At 38.2% G+C, this 17,176-nt stretch overlaps 1 long non-coding RNA gene across 1 annotated transcript; it reads right to left on the bottom strand.

Annotated features, from left to right (window-relative positions):
* Positions 1 to 5: 5 nt before the first annotated feature.
* Positions 6 to 15,448, bottom strand: LOC142160824 (uncharacterized). The gene is made up of 3 exons (XR_012693313.1): positions 15,262 to 15,448; positions 1,458 to 1,576; positions 6 to 184 (listed from the first exon to the last, which is right to left on the bottom strand). It is a non-coding gene; the product is annotated as an uncharacterized LOC142160824 (long non-coding RNA).
* Between the last annotated feature and the right edge of the window lie 1,728 nt (positions 15,449 to 17,176).

The following is a 17,176-nucleotide window of genomic DNA, read 5'->3' on the forward strand; positions in this document are numbered from 1 at the left end:
CTTGTAATTGTTATTTTAGTCTTACCTTTTCCAATATTTCTCGGTAATGTCCCTTGTCGGTATCTCAAAAGCAGACCATCGTTTTTGTTCCACACAATATCTCCCTGTGTATCCACACCACAAGGAAGAGAGATATCCTTTCCAGCCACAGCTATAATCTTTTCACTGGATACCAGAGACAGACCTGTAATACAATATATTGGTCAGCAACATTGGACCTGATTCTTTAAGGAAAGTTAAGCAAAATTAAGTAAGTAAGGCAAAACCATGTTGCTTGGAGGGGGGGGGGTAAATTTAAAATGTGATGGCAGATTTATATTTAGGGTAGAGCATGTCCTAGATCAACTTTAAATTTCAGTGTACCAATAAGCTATAAAGTATTTGTGTGCTACATGAAAACAGTCAGTTTTGTCCTTAAGTGCAAAATAATAAACTAATTTGCACCCCTTGCATTGTAACATGGTTTTGTACAGAAAACTTGAGTAAGAAAACTTACTCAAGTTCTTGCTTAACTTTCCTTAATGAATCAGGTCTTTTGTCTCCTGTTCCCAATCGTTCCATTGATATCACCTGTTACATTGGCGCTAAGCTGTGCAGTCGGTAAGACAGGAACAAGAATCAAAGCAAGAGGGCAACAAAGTAGATTTAGTGTAGTGTAATTGGATATTCATTAATATAGCCCTCCGTAAAGTATAAAGGGGGAAACGAGAGACTGTTTATGTGTAGAAGCAGGACCACTTTCCAACATTAATGGCCCATGTAACAGTATTTTAGGAGATAAGGGTATCACATTTTATGCAGCAGAGCTGTAAGGGTTTTGCTAAATTTTTATAATAAGGGGAAGGTTAGATCATACTTGCCTACTCTCCCGGAATTCCCGGGAGGCTCACGAATTTCGGGGAGTCCTCACGGACTCCCGGAAGAGTAGGCAAAGCTCCCGTATTTGCCGAAATTCACGGCAGTGAATGGAGGGGGCAGGGCTTAACTGTGTCATTAAGCTCCTCCCCTCCATTCAATGCCGTGTATTTCGTCCTTTTATAGTCACCACGCCCCCTCCTATCCCTTGTCACAAGAAATCTTAAAAGTTGGCATGAATGGGTTAGATGAGAGACTCACAATCTGGTATTAAATCTGGGGGTTGGCAGATATTTAGGGCACGGGCAGGAGGAATAATTAATGTCCAAACAATCTAATATCTTCACCTGCGGGGGGTCCACAGATTATGTATTCTTGTGAAATTAGAGGACAGGGCTAGAAGCACACAATCAGTTTCAGCCTATCCCACAACAACCCCCTTTGATCTGAAGCTGTTGGTGTTTATTGGGACTGCTAGGTAAAAACAATCTCAGTCCTTCTAATATGTAATCATCGACTGTTACATTCAAGGAGGCTTCATGAAACATAATATAAAAAAAAAAAAAAAATATTTATACTCTACGTATCTGCTTCACACTTACATGTCTGTAAATACAGGAGGGAAAGGATGAGTCTCAGTAATTTCTCCTTCATTTCTGAAAGTCGGAGTCAGGTTAATGGGCCTAAACTCTTTATGTGGCTCTACAGTACGTCCAGAGTGCTGTGAACAAGATACATTGTAAATAACTGATCAGTACAGAACACAATTCTGATTGCAACATAGGTTATCATGTAGTACAGTGTATTCCAGGGGGTAAATGTATCAAGCTGAGAGTTTTCCGGCGGGTTTGAAAAACCAATCAGATTCTAGCTATCATTTATTCAGTACATTCTACAAAAGGATATCTAGAATCTGATTGGTTGCTATAGGCAACATCTCCACTTTTCAAACCAGCCGGAAAACTCTCCGCTTGATACATTTACCCCCAGGAGTTCTTAATCAGTTGGTTGGTCCACAAGACACAGTCACGCCCCTGCAGCGTTTAGGAACAGTTGTGTGCTACCAATTCATTATTAACCATGTATGAATAAAGCATCATATGATCATATTTGCATATTGCATGTTATATCAGTTATATCTAATCAGTAACATCTAGAAGCATTTATACAGTACCTAGTGCACTATGCTGCAGGGAGCATTGAGAACGCACTTGTAACGTTCTGTTAAAACAAAGTGAGGATAAAGTACAAGATTACGGCTAAGCTTTTAAACAGTGTTGTTTTTCCCCACCTGTGTGTACAAGCTCTAAGTAACAAGACATATAACTATTAAAAAGATTTACTGCGTGTGGACGTCTGCAATAAGACACAGACACAACGTGACTTCCTTCTCTGATTACATGAAAAACGTGATTTCAAGATCCTGAGCAGGAGAAGAGGGGTCTGAAGTGGTTTTGTGGCACTATCCTCCCCCACCTTCCGCCTGATGTATCCTATTTCCCTGTATCCACGGGGTGAAACAATCGTTCATTTCCTGTTGTTGTGGGGAGACCACAAAAAACAAAGGGGGAGACAGGTAGTTATGTGAGCCTGGGTACGGATTTGCAGAAATAATGAATGTAGAAATGAGTAAATTTCTCATATAGACTATGCTAGATCATTTCACAAATATTTACCAATAAAACCTGTATTTGGACCGAGTTTGGTGCATTTTGGGACCTCGTTCCATAATGTAAATTGTTTTTGGCCACCTTAAAAATGATCCCTGGGTATACAGATATCATAGATATTCTGGGGGGGATGAGAGTGTGAAGCTGCCAGGTGTCCCTATTTTTAAGGTTAGTCTCAATGTTTAGAGATGTGTTCCTTGAAATTCCCATAACTGCGGTGTAATATTGACCAGATGCATAGTACAACTACACAGTACCATATCTTCTTCTGTGTGCATTTCCCAGTGTCGGATTCTTTATATCTGGTCAACTGCGAGTTGTGTTCTGTATGTTGGATGCAATTTCCAAATATTGGTTTGTATTGTGTATGATAATAACCTTAAATTGCAAAATAAATAAACAATATAATTGTACTACTACTGCCCATCTGACATGTAGATTGTTTAGTCCATAACAGACACTCCTTACGTTCTCGTCGGTGCTAAATACAGAGAACTGCTTCTGAGTTACATTCGTTTAATCTAGTGGGGAGAACAGTTTGTGTAAAATCTTCCTGGTTCACGGTGTGGTTTCAGTCATTGTATGAGGTCAGTAAGTGTCAGCGACACTTATGATTTTGGGGGATTTAGCAGCAAGATGACACTGACCAAGGCCGACATGGTACTTACCGGTATAATATGTTTGCTCTCTGGTCGTGACAGACCCAGGCAATGATTATTCTTAGACACATAGGATAATGTTTGTTTTTTTGGGGGCCTTGTAGTCTTGAATAATGTTATACGCAGTCTGTGTGGGTGGATGTAGACCTGTGAACAGAGTTATTCAGGGGGGATGTGGTGGGTTCCTGGGATGTTTGATGTTCACCAAAGATAAACTCTGATTTACCAGCCACTCCTGGGTACCACAAGTTTCGCTTACATCCCCCCCTCACCGAGACCCCCTTAGCCGCAGAGCTGCGGCAAGAATAAATATACATGTATAAAGCTGCAACTTCAAACAATTGCATGGAAAAATGTATCTAAATAAAGGTTCAGCACTATACAGATTACTATATCTGTATATCAGGTGTGAGAACTATCACATATCCCCCATATTCTCTCCCACTTTGATTATTGTAACCTCAGACTCACTGGAGTTCTTGCTGCTATAAACTGTTCTTGAAGTTTCTGTGTGATGTAAACAGCAGCAACACAACAACCTCTCAATCTAAGCAACTGTATAAACTGTGAAGGGAGAGAGACAAGGCTGCTCTTTGACAGTATAAATCTGTTTTATGTTTATGCCCCAACTTTCAACAGTTTGTACCGAAAAAAAATATAATGAAAAAATGATCTACAGATACTCCTTTGTATGGGGTAAAGCATCTAGAGAGGATTGGAAAGCATGGGATTATTTCATATAGTCAGAAATACAATTTCTAAAGATAGAAATGTTGATGGTAGCTCTTTGAGTCAATGCTGCATTCACCGGATTTTTTCAGAGCACTGTAGGAGCCAGTGCTGAAATTTCAAAAGAAAGCTGGACAGTGGTTTCATTAAAAATCAAAAAACCACAACATAACTAAACCTATATAAAAATAATTTACATATGTGGAAAAGCAAATTAAATGAGGGGGGGGGGGCAATGGTAAATGATCAATGGTCAAAATTCTAGTTTTCGAGGTGAGGGCTGGGTCTTTATTTTGTTGGAGCTTCCCTACTGGGATTGTTAGAAGAAAAAGACCCATGAATCGACTGAAGCATTCATGGGGAGAACAAGAGAGAAATGTATCCTAATTTTTGACTCTCTAGTAGAGTTGCCGGCGTCCTGGACTATGTTTTCTGTACTATATATCTGCACAGAGCTATAAGGATTCCGCTACTATCCCCCTAAGAGGTCACCCCTCTGTGTGAGGTGCCCTGTGACATGAAGCCAGTTCGGAGGACTTGAGAGAGGGGTAAGCTCTCACCCTCAGCTCAATACATAAGAGATGAGACCCAGCAGCGAGTGGCTTCTGTGGGCGAGATGCTCATGAGATAAACAAGCGGTACAAGGATTCTTCTCTCATTCCTGGATACGTAGCAGACTCTTGAGATCTCTTATCAAAGCAGCTTTGTCAACAGGAAGCAGTAGGAGGTGAGTGTGTGAAATGGGGTAATTAGCCCCCAAAACTCTTCAGAAACTAGTATTTACATTTTTTCACATATACTCTGGACAGTAACTCATTCTCCCAGTTTATATAACATATGCTGCTGCCATTAATGAAGTCACATTAAATTTCACATGATAAACTAGTGCACTATATGACTGTTATCGCACTTTATAGAAAAGCTGTTTTGGGATATATCCGAACAGAGGATGATTTGACAAAGCAGCTCAAACATAGACCAAACCCAAGTTCAGAACCTTTTCCGAGCTCCAAAAGATCTCATTCCTTTAGTAGATAAATGCAAGAAACCCAACATACAGCATCATTTTTATCAGTGGAAATGGGGGAAAAAAGCACGTGGCATGCTAGGAATGGGTTGTAGATGAAATATTGTGCCCTTTTTGTTTATAAAGATGGTCATTAATGTGATTTCCACTCAGGGCTCAAAGAGCAGCCCACGTATCCAACCCACGTATCCAACCCAAATACCAGTCACTGAATATAATGCTCACGCAATTAGCCGTGACAGAGAAAGCTGTGCTTGACGCTGGCAGCAAAAGTTGTATCAAGCTTTGTTACCAGGATTAAGTGGCACAGATATAGGCTTTTATTTATGTATACCCCTTTATAATGCAATCCTTACTTACCACTGGATATTTTCTCTGCACAACAGTGCATCAAAATTAATTAATTTCACAATATGTCACCCTCTCTATATAAACACCGTCCTAACTGTAATACCAGCCTTGGCCTGTGTTTTAGATGGACGTTATAAAGAGGGAGCACAAGTGGCATAGAATCAAGTACTTAAAGGATTCTTTGCAGTTAGAGCAGTATATATGTGGAAACCCTCCCAGAAAAGGTGGTATCAGCATATACGGTTAATAGCTGGTTTGGATCAGCTTTTAGCAAAATAAGCAAAAGTGCTTCAAACATTGCCGGGTCTGAATAACAAAGCATTGTACTTAATGTGATTAAATTAAACAGAGGTAAATTCAATAAACGTAAAATATAAGCCCAACTCGTGATTAGCATTTCGTTCTAGATCCTAAACTTGCAGATAGCAGAGTCAGTGATAGGAAGTACACTGAGCAGGAAACAAGCTTAGCGTCATAAATAAACAATTAGGGCCTGATTTTGAGCTAGGAGCAAAGCAAAGAAAAGGAGTAACTTTGCACCTTGGAGAAACCATGTTGCATGAGAGGGGGAGGTAAATTTAAAATGTAGGGACAGATTTATAGTTGGGATACGGCATGTTATAGATCAACTTTAATTTCAGTGTAAAATAATGCTATCAAGAATTTGTGTGCTACATGAAAAAAAAACAGCCAGTATTTCCTTTGCGTGAAAAAAATTGGACCCCGTGCATTGTAATATGGTTTGTCCAGGAGCAAAGTTGCTCCATTTCCTTACAGTTCCAATGGTTTAATTCAAATAAAGCAGTAAGGAAATGAAGCCTTTGTCCCAAGCAAACCCCCCTCCCTGCCCTACCAGCTGGCACTGTGCTTTATATTTGTATTTGAGTATCTTTAAATTATAGTGCAGTAACTTGAGACTTATTCAGTAGTTTATTCAGGAGTTTTTTCTGGGAGATCCAATTTTAAAACTACATACACCTGTATTTAAGCGTTTTAGCCAATTATGGAGTGCCAGTTCCCCCGTTAACTTATTGTAAATTACATGCGCCTCGATTAGTGCAGGCGTGCCTATATTCCATCCATAGCACATGGGTGTGGAGAGCAAAATAACAGTGTTTGGGGGTGTGCAGATGTTTACAACAGTCCATAGTTGGGTAGAGCGAGGGTCCTTCTTGCCAAAAACGAAATATCCGTAACGTTGCGCTATTTTTGCAGAGCAGCGTAAAAACGAGACTCGTCATTTTGCAGAGCGAGATTATTGCCGTGAGATAAAGGGATAGGGAGGAAATATAGGGACATTCCTTGCTATCGGGGCACATTTTCTGTGATAACACAATGACATAGGACGCGCTACCGCTCCATAATTTCTGATTCCCTATGGTCTGAGTGGTCTTTCCAGAACCCCAGGCCTGGAACCACTTAGTTACACAGTTATTCTTGTTAATAACACACAAGTAATAGATACCATCCATATATCACATGTACCAGTTACAAAGACTGAAGTCAACTAATGTAAATTTCGAAAATTTTAATGTGGAACGAGGCTCTAAGCCACGTTCCATGTACCAAACACTGGTTCACATGTCGCTACACGTAGGGATCCCTTGTGGGGGTTCTCGCTCTCTCTATGGGTAAGGGGAACACATCATTTAGATATTTAGTCATCAGCAACAAAAGAGAAAAGGGGGGAACACTGAGACATATAAGTGAAACAAACACACAGAGGTGTCGTTCTTAGCTGTTTTCTTTCATCTAGATTTGGGTCATGAACAGTGAAGCTCTGGGTAAAAGTCGGAGGTGGACACATTAAATGAGAAAACTCCTAAAAACAAAATCACAAACATATGTAGGAGGTTGTTTTATATATATCACAACTATATAAGGTTCCCTATGAGTATTGATTTTGGGATGTTCTTGCTGAATTTCTGAGTATTAACTTGTTTATTTATGAACTATTAAACTGTATATTCTTAACATCTATAAGAGCCAATTCTGTTACAAACACAATATTCTGCCTAATTATTTTTATATTGCTTAATCGACTGAGACTTAAATATTCCTCAGCGCTGTTTTTTTTTATTATTTATTTCTTTTTTGAGTATTTTGATGTTTTATTTGTGTGTATCACTTCTCAGAATAGCAGCAGAGGAATATATTAGGTGCGTTGGGTTGGGGATTAGGATATTGCACTGTGTATAGCCCCCCCCCCCCCCCCCCTTCCCTGAAAAAAAACCCCATATCTGCTAACCTGATTGAATTTGATCAGATCATTACTGGACAAATGGTCGATAAATGACCGCAGATGATCTGTATTGGGCTGTGTGTGCGGTCATCTAACAACCGCACCGGCAGACCCCTGTAATGCTAGACGAGATCTGAGAGCTCAGTCTGGTTCTGGTACAGTAATGTGTCCAATCTGGACCCTGATCCTGTCAGCTCACTTCTTGGACCGAGCTGCAGGATTGTATGACGTCTGCCCGACATAAGCCACCAATGCTGAAATAGAGAGAAGCCTCCTGTTCCCACATCCATTTAGCTCATATATGATGTCTAAAGAGACCTTCCTTGTTCACATGTACAGGCAAATAAGCTTATTTTGCATAAACATTCTGGGCCTGATTCATTAAGGAAAGTAAGGCAAAAAAATGAGTACGTTTTCTGCTGGACAAAACCATGTTACAATACAAGGGGTGCAAATTAGTTTATTATTTTGCCCATAAGTTAAATACTGGCTTCTTTTTCATGTAGCACACAAATACTGGATAGCTTTATCTGTCCCGCATTTTAAATTTGCCTCCACCTCTAATGTAACTTGGTTTTGCCAAGGTGCAAAATTGCTCCTTTTTTTTGCTTTTCCTTTCCTTAATGAATCAGGTCCTCTATGCTCAGAAAAAGCCCCAACCAGTAAGAATATGATTTTGAGCATTTATTTTTCTTGGTTGAAATGAGTTTCTCTCAGGTTCCTTTTCCACCTATGTCCCAGTAATACACAGTAACATCTACAGAACAACCACATACAAACACCCGCACACGTAGCCGACAGCGCGGTAGATACAAGTAGTTTCTGGGAGCACTTTGCTGCAGGTGAGTCTAAGTGCTCACAGTTGTCTGCACGGCACTCTGTGCATACTATCATCACTGTCATATATTTATGGACACAGTTATAATGTCTTTTTTATTTTAAATACTACATTTTTATTAACATAAGCTGCCCCCAGAGACATCAGTCTGACACTCCAAGTCTACACTAATTTCCCTATTTAATTCTGATTGATGTTCCTTTAATAGTGATTCCTCATCTAATAATAATCCTTAGCTATAGCTGTTTATGTGTTGTGTTGTAGATCTTTATCCTGCTCGTAGAACATTTTCATAAACCAGTGTGTCCGTGTCACTATAGAAGTATTACATAGGATGCACACATTGCTCTACGTATAGAGGATTTTTTATGAATGTTTAATTTTTGTTGCTCTTCTGCAAATCATCAACATTAAATTCGAATTTGTTTAGACAGTTAATCATTGAATTTTATGGATTTACATATCAGAAACTTAAATAACTATTAAACCATTTCTGAACAAATATTAGACTATTACATTTATTTTCTATACATTTATTAGTATAGCTCCTGCATATCCTGTAGCCCTTTACAATTATGAATACGCAGTACAAGACTTTGTATTAACTAACACACAAAAGGTGAAAGTTTAAGGAATTGGAAAACATGGGGACATAATTTTCAACAACTTTTTTTTTAAATTGTAAATAGAACTTGTTTCCAGCTAATGACCTGATCATATATAACATGTTAACTGTAGATAATATTATTTATACATTTTATGTTTATTATTAAGGACATTGTTGCATAACTAAATAATACTCCCAGCTGTAGATCATGTAATTATTTCAATGTACCGTGACCTGTACTGTACTAAATATATAGCATAAGAATAATATTCAATGATCTGAACAGTATAATAGAATAGGCAATAGGAATAAAAAAGGGTCTTTGGAGATTATATAATAGTTTGACAGATGTTTGTAGTACCAGTGAAAAAGTCTGTTGAAAAAATATTTCTGCCCAAATGTTTACAATGTTGTGGTTATATTGCAGTATAATTCTTTGTTTTCATTTTTGCAACTGATGAAATCAGCATTACTGCAAATTTGTTGTGATTGCACCAAGACACAAATCAAGTATCTGCAAATAGACAATCTGACAGCAAAATAATAGTGTAATTGCAAAAATGCTTTATAGCTGCAAATATGATCTGACGTTACCTAGTTACCTTGGTAGTACATATAATAAAGGTTCTGAATTACTTATTGCCTTTAAAAGGATAGTAACTCCTAAGGTTCATAATATATATATATATTTATATAAATTTATATCATGATAGATATATAACTATATATATATATATATATATATATATATATATATATATACACATATTTATATATACACACACATATATATATATATATATATTTATATATCATGGTAGTTTGTATATGGGATCAGAATAATTAAGTAAGGCTGGTAATTTTAACATACGTTACGCTGTAAAGAGTGTGAAAAAATAAACTGAGGTGGAGAGTGCTTATATCTATTTTGTTGTACAGAGCGGTGCAGCTAAACTCTTACTCTGCTGCTGTGTCTCAGTGTTATGACAATGACGCACAAACCAGAACTTTGTACAGTAAATTATGGCTATTAATGTTTTCTATGAAAATCTGGAGCAAATGAAGATTTTTCTATGAAGGGGGAAAAATGTTACTTCTTAATGCCTTATTATTATTTATTATTTACAAAACATTTATATATATAACTTGTTCTAACAAGTTGTACTATTCCTGGTTAAACTGAACCCTATCATGTTATTTTTTACATATGTAAACACTGTCCCAGATCACATATATCACAAAACAGAAATAGTTTATAAAAATTAGGTATTTACTAACATAAACGTCTCCTCTCCCTCTGCCTGGGAGTTTCATTATCATCTCACATGTTATACTAAACCCACTTTCCTATAGCTTATAAATGAGATTAATTTGTATGTGCGATCGTCGTAATATATCCGGGTGTGATATAACCATTTATCTCAGTATTCTGCAATATTTGGACCCAGCTCCCAATGTCTCTGTTCTGAATAACAGTGTTTATAGCATTGCAAGTGTTACATGTTTTGCAATATTTTTTTTAATAACTGATTTTTCACGTACAATGAAAATGCTTCAAAATACGATTGCAAACAGAAACATGACGTATTCCTTATAGTCTGTGCCCATAGTCTGGTTGGCAGTGAGGTTGGACAATGAATTTGTTGACGGCGTTCATTTGTAAAGGATGTGGATGTGTATCAGATCATTTAACTGTGATATGTGGTTTGGTTTTGCCTGGAGTTAGTTGCTGCCCGAGTGATGATTGGAAAAGTCCTAACATATTGTAGCATGTCCAACACTTATTGTCATTTTTGCAGCATTTGGTTTGAAAACATTGCTGAGTCCTATAACTGGTGAAATGATGAAAATACTGTTTTATCATTTTGATGATAATTAGATTGTTACATGTAGGTAGAACGTCTAGCTACTTCACTTTCTAAAGTATAAACGTAAACTATAACCTATAGATTGCAAGCTTGCGGGCTCTTACCCTTTGTCTGTCTGTTAATACTCTGTCTTGTTGGGGAGTATGTTAGCACTATATAAATACATGTTAATAATGACAGTAATAATACTATGCAATCAGTGAAATGAAGAGTTTTGAATCCCTCCTTGGTGCTATACGCGCGGTCTTTGTATGTTCTCTTCGTGTCAGTGTGAGTTTGTGAGTCTGTGGTAGTGAAATTAGCTTGTGAGCAACATTGGATTATTGTTTATAGTAGTAATAGTATTAATATTATTAAGTTGTAGTTATTATTATTATTATTAGTATTAATAATATTGTTACTTTTATCTTAACATATTGGTTCCATGCAGAGTCGACGACAGAGCAGTGATCAGGGGGAGTAACCAGACATTTGTGGCTCTATAGCGAGATTTTGCAACTGTCCCATCATTGCTGAAGGGTGGGAATGACATAGAAACTTGACCCCCCCCCCCTCGTTGATTGGGTTCGATACAGCCAGTCTCCGACTCTTGCCCCCCTGTCAGTCTCCCTCTCCCTCACCCTTGTCTTATGTGTATTTGAATGTTTCTTGTGTTTCTGTTTTTTGTTATTTTTTTGATTGTTTATGGGCAGTTCTGACTGATTTATTGGATCTACATTATGCACTGTACTCTGTAAGTTAAAAACTTGACCACCCCCCCCCCCCCCCCACCCTCCAGTGCTGGTATCACCCCCCATCACTATGTCTGTGATAAAGGACAACCCGGATAAGTTCTCCAGTATCTAACCCCTCACTTTAATATCTACCTTTGACATAAGTCTGGGGCACAGAAGGGTTTATGAAAACTCATGAAAAAAATACTGAATATTATCAGTGTTTTGTTTTGTCCTCTATATGTTATTTATTTGTGTCTTTTTATTATATCTCAGGAGCCCTTTATGTCTATTAATATAATGCAGGCAAAAAATGTACAGATTGAAGGAACACATGCATTACTATATCTTTCAGCCTTCCAGAGAAAATAATGAATAGTATTCAATTATAATGAAAATGCATCGTGCTACCCTAGACAAAATACGCATGTGTGATACAAAGTGCAATGCAGAAATAAATACTGGCGCGTTTTGCATCATTTGAATGTGTCTTTTTTATGCATTATTGTAAAAACACAAGTTACTGAGTCTTTTCTCTCTGTTTTTTTTAAGTGCGGTGGAAATACAGCGATGCAATATGTGCACTGTTACACCCACAGAAAGCAAACACTGCCAGTGTTCATTCTTATGTATACCAGTATTATACAAGCCAGTTAGTTCTGTCATTAGAATTTCTAAAACATGTTTTATTAAATATGCCTATGTGGCAGGATGGGAGGAAGGGGTTAACTTCTCCAGAATCATGGGATAGCTCCACCACCTCCACACAAAGTGGGGGGGGGGGGGGCTTATATAGGGTCCAGCAGGCCCAGTAGGGAGACTTAAGAAGGAGTGCAGTATGTTGGCTCAGCCTGTGCTGCCCCCTGCTGGTGCAGATGCTGTTTCTTTTGCTTACAGACCCTTCACCCCCCATCGTTCACCCCTCAGTCCTGTTCCTGTGTAGCTTGATGTTCCTACACTTGGACCTACTGGAGCCACTGTTGTACTGTACGTCTATCTCCGGAGTCCTGACTCGACCCCTGCCCTCCGCAGCCTGCCAGTCATCTATATAATAATCATTACTGGTAAAATCTAACAAATATTTTGCTAATATATTGTCTAATTGTTCTAGGCCTGGGGGCTTGTAGCTGAAACTGCTGTGTCCCTTTGTACGTTTCCAGTCTGCAATGCCTGCAGGATATAAAATTGCTGTCTAGCATATTTTGTTAAACGTTTGCAAACGTGATTACTTACATGAAGCTTTAATTTCTACATTTATACTAATCGGATAGTCAATACCAACGAATATATAGACTCTGAATCTTTACATTTTAGCTGATTTAATAGAGGTTTCTGTACGTAGAAATATAAGAATTGTTCTATGTATAAACACGGTCACGTATATGTATAATACACAAACACACAAGGGTATTGGAGATAGCAGCCTGCATCTCTATTTATAATACGTTCTGCCTTCTCTGTACATTAAGCGTTGGGAGAATTACTATAGATCTTTATTGTGTTTCTCTACCCCGAGATCACAGTCAGCCTTACTGTGGTTCAACCATTTCTGAACATTAAGTTTCCATCTCAGATCTCCTAATGTATGTATAATATAACTCTGCGTCACTACGCTCCCCGCTCTTCTGCCCTAAGCGCTAAGAGAGATTAAATGTCAAATACAAAGATAGTACAATAAACATCAGAAAGGTCAGAATACTGCATAAGTACAGACACAAAGAAGGTTAAACACATAAAACCATGTAAAAGAAATAGTAGAAAATGTTATCAAGGATTTTGAATAACAAAGTGCAGATTAGATTCTCTGATAAAAGTGTTAAGGGTAAGAAACTGTAAAATAATGAGTTTGAATTTCAAATTTGTATCATAAAAGCAGAAAAACAAATATTAGTTTCAAAATAGAATTCGGGTTAAATGGGTTTTAGCGACAAAAAGTTACATCTACTTCTTGGTATTATTTGTAGCCAAATCTTCAGTGCCCCAGGCTTGTATCTCCCCTTGGATGCCCCAGTGTTACCCAGACGCTTGCCAAATGCTCCTCAATATTATATTCTATAGTTATTAAAACCTGTAGAAGTTGCGAGATCAACACAGGGAACAGAAATGGGGGAGATATCGACCCGCTTATACATCATATGATAAGTTCAATTTCCATTATTTCTAATAAAGAAGAAACATTAAATGTTCGATGTCACATAATTCATAGTGTAAAAATACATTTCACACATACACAGCGACTAAACGTGTATTAACCAACTGTTAAACGACAAGCGGACACTGTAATACAATCTATATGGATGTCTTGTATGTACAATAAAGATGTAAAGAATTTAATGTAGTTTTAAAAACAACTAGCAAAGTAACAAACAACATGAGAAATTGTCATTACATTATAAATATGGTACAATGTATAGAAATATTCAAGAGGAAAGATAAATTAGATGTTCAACTATAGGTCAAATGTTAAGATCATTGTAATAGGAGAAATGACTCTAATAATTTCTCTATTGCTGTACAGTGGACGGAGATTACTGTTATATGGGTGTAATGTGTTAAGTTGGACGTGTAATGTTATTTTTCTCCACCCTTGCCTGGTAATGAATCGATAATAAAATATTAAATGACACCCCTCCCCCCCTGGTGTCCCCTATGTATTATTATTATTATCAGAGAGGCCTTGCAGAAGTTTTCACGCTGAGCCATTATGTATTATGTTATATACAACATTACAGAACGTATATATATATGAATTAACAAGTGTGTACTCTTTCAGAGCGTTGGTGTTATTAAGAATGGGTGTGTTTTGATAAACAATATTAATATATAGCAGCGTTTATATTTGTTTTAGTTGCATTTGTTTTCTAGAATTCAGAATCAGATAATTTGCTATCACAAAATTCAAGTCCATACATTCAAGGTAGATATTTTGAATAATTAAGAAGAAGACAAAGAGAACTCCCTCCAATGTATCAATGTCTAAAACCTCTCAACTCATCAATAACAGTCGTGTAAACTTTGAGCCGCACAGGTCAGGTTCTGTTCTGTGCTCCAAACCCATCATGTTCTGTACTGGTAAAAATACAAACTCTGACCCCTATACACTTCACAGCTGTTCCCAGCCACAGAATACACACAACATCAACCACCGACGTAACTCGCAGACATGAAGACGATAAAGGTAACACAACTTCACATCACCCCGGCTATAGCTAAATCACTTTATTGTGCACTGGAAAATGATTAGGGTTTCAGTTCATTATTTTGATTATTTAATTTGCAAACTGTCCATGATTTTTCTTTGAGCTTTGATTTACTTATAACTCTGTATAAATTAAACAGTATATCAGTTCCGTCTCTATTGTTTATCTTAATAAGGAAGATTTTGTGAAAAACCTTCTTTATCCAGTTAGCAAGTAATCTAACTAATCAATTCTATAGCACGCTGTTATTGCTTTTACTCTGTGCTGGGTGCACTTATTACTCTATAACATATATACATTAATAGATGTTTAGAGGCTTTATTTTGATTTCTAGAAACATTTTTTGGTTTCCATTGTTAACCCCTGTGAGGCTGTAGAATCTTCACAGATTACGGAAAAAAATATAAAAATAAAAAAAATGTACAAGAACAATTTGGAAATAATTCTGACAAAGTACAAAGATTGATGAAATTAACTGTCACCCTGTGTTTGTGCTTCTTACCTGCAGGATCTGGGGCACAGATGTCTCTGCTCCTTGTGCTAACTTCCCTTAGGGTTTACATTTGATGTCTCCTCCCCTCGCTTACAGGAAGCTTCAGATCTGGGGCATCAAATCATACGGTGAAATCAACATGTACATGAACTCAACTCAGCCTGAAGAGGGGAATTAACACAACTAACACTGTGCTAACACAGCCAACACAACTTCTCAAACTAAAAGTGAAACCAAACAAATCTAAAAGTGTTCACTCAATAAATAAATAATACTAATTATGAATGACAATGTAAACTAAAACTGCAGCCCCAGTAAGAGGTGAAAATATCAATGTTTGTTCATGAGCAGAACAATTTGTGAGGTGCTGCAAGAAATTTTAGAACCTTATTTTTATGTCAGTGTTAGTGATGCCTTCTACAGTCTTCTACCATCTTCTGCTTTGGCAAAATGTAGGCTGTTAATGAGTATAGCCGTCAGCTGGCCATTTTTTCCATTGAATATTGGCACTGAAAGTTCATTACATTTGTCTATGGACACCTAGGAATATAGGACATTTGTTAAAGGATATAGAATTTATAGACCGCTGTACCATCTTCATCTCCTCTTGCCTCTCCAACCACTCCAATCCCTCTTTTCCTTTACCTGTTGGAGGTCCCCAAGGTTCTATTCTTGACCCTCTGCACCTCCTCCCTTGATGACCTTATTAGCTCCTTTGGTCTCCAGTACCACCTGTATGCTATTGACACCCAAATCTATATTTCCTCCCCCGACCTCTCCCCTTCCCTCAACTGTTGTGTCTACTGCTGTCTCTCGCCCATCTCATCTCGCTTTCTCAAACTTCTAAGACTGAAGTCATTGTCTTCCCCCCCTCCAGAGCTCCATCGTCTTCCACTGTAACGTTACTGGTGGTATTATCTGAAGCCCAATAGCCGAGTAGATATGCAGCGAGTAGTCAGACGTTTGCCAGGTCGGTACACAAGCGGGTAATCAGACACTTGCCGGGTTGGTACACAAGCGGGTAATCAGACACTTGCCGGGTTGGTACACAAGCGGGTAGTCACAGATGTAAGGAAATGTAGCAAGTAGCAGGAGCTGAGTAGGCAGAATACTCAAGCACATGTCTGACTCAGGAAGTGCCTATTATAGGCCCAAACAGGAAAACAGGATCAAAGATGGTTTCTCCTTGATGCCAATCTGGCCATCTTGGATAAGGGCAAATCTAAGGGCAAGTTTACAAATACAGAGACCTCTAGTGGTCGTAGGTGCAAATATCAGAGTAATTCCTTATACCCACCCTCTCTCTTTCTGTTAAAACACTACCTTCTTCTCTGTCCTTCAAGTCCACTACCTAAGGTTCATCCTCAACTCCTCCCTCTCCTTTAAACCTCACATTCAGTCCCTTTCCAAGACCTGCCGCTTCCACCCCCAGAATATATCAAAGATCCATGTTTTTCTCACCATGGAAGCAACCAAATCTCTTATTCATTCGCATATCTCTCGCCTGGATTACTGTAACCTCCTCCTCTTTGTCCTAGCCAGGTACAGCCTTGTCCCTCTTCAGTCTACCATCAATGACGCTGCCCACTTTATTTTTCTCTCCATCTCTGCTGTCCCTCTCTGCCAGTCACGACACTGGCTCCATGTGGGCAACAGAATTCAAGATAAACCACTGATTACTTCTTCCCCCTCCCACCTCCAGGACTTTGCCTGGGCTGCTCCTCTCCTGCAGAACAACCTCCCACATCCTATCAGGCTAACCTCTTCTCTCCAATGCTTCAAATGTGCTCTTAAATCTAATTTCTTTACTCAACCCTAACAGTCCTCTTGCTAACTCCTTTGCCTCTGCGATTACCGACACTCACCCAACGGTGGCACTATATTCATGTCTTCTCCTTCCTTTTAGGGTGGGACCTCTTTTCCT

The sequence above is a fragment of the Mixophyes fleayi genome, chromosome 6, assembly GCF_038048845.1.
Source record: "Mixophyes fleayi isolate aMixFle1 chromosome 6, aMixFle1.hap1, whole genome shotgun sequence".
NCBI classification, from domain to species: Eukaryota; Metazoa; Chordata; class Amphibia; order Anura; family Limnodynastidae; genus Mixophyes; species Mixophyes fleayi.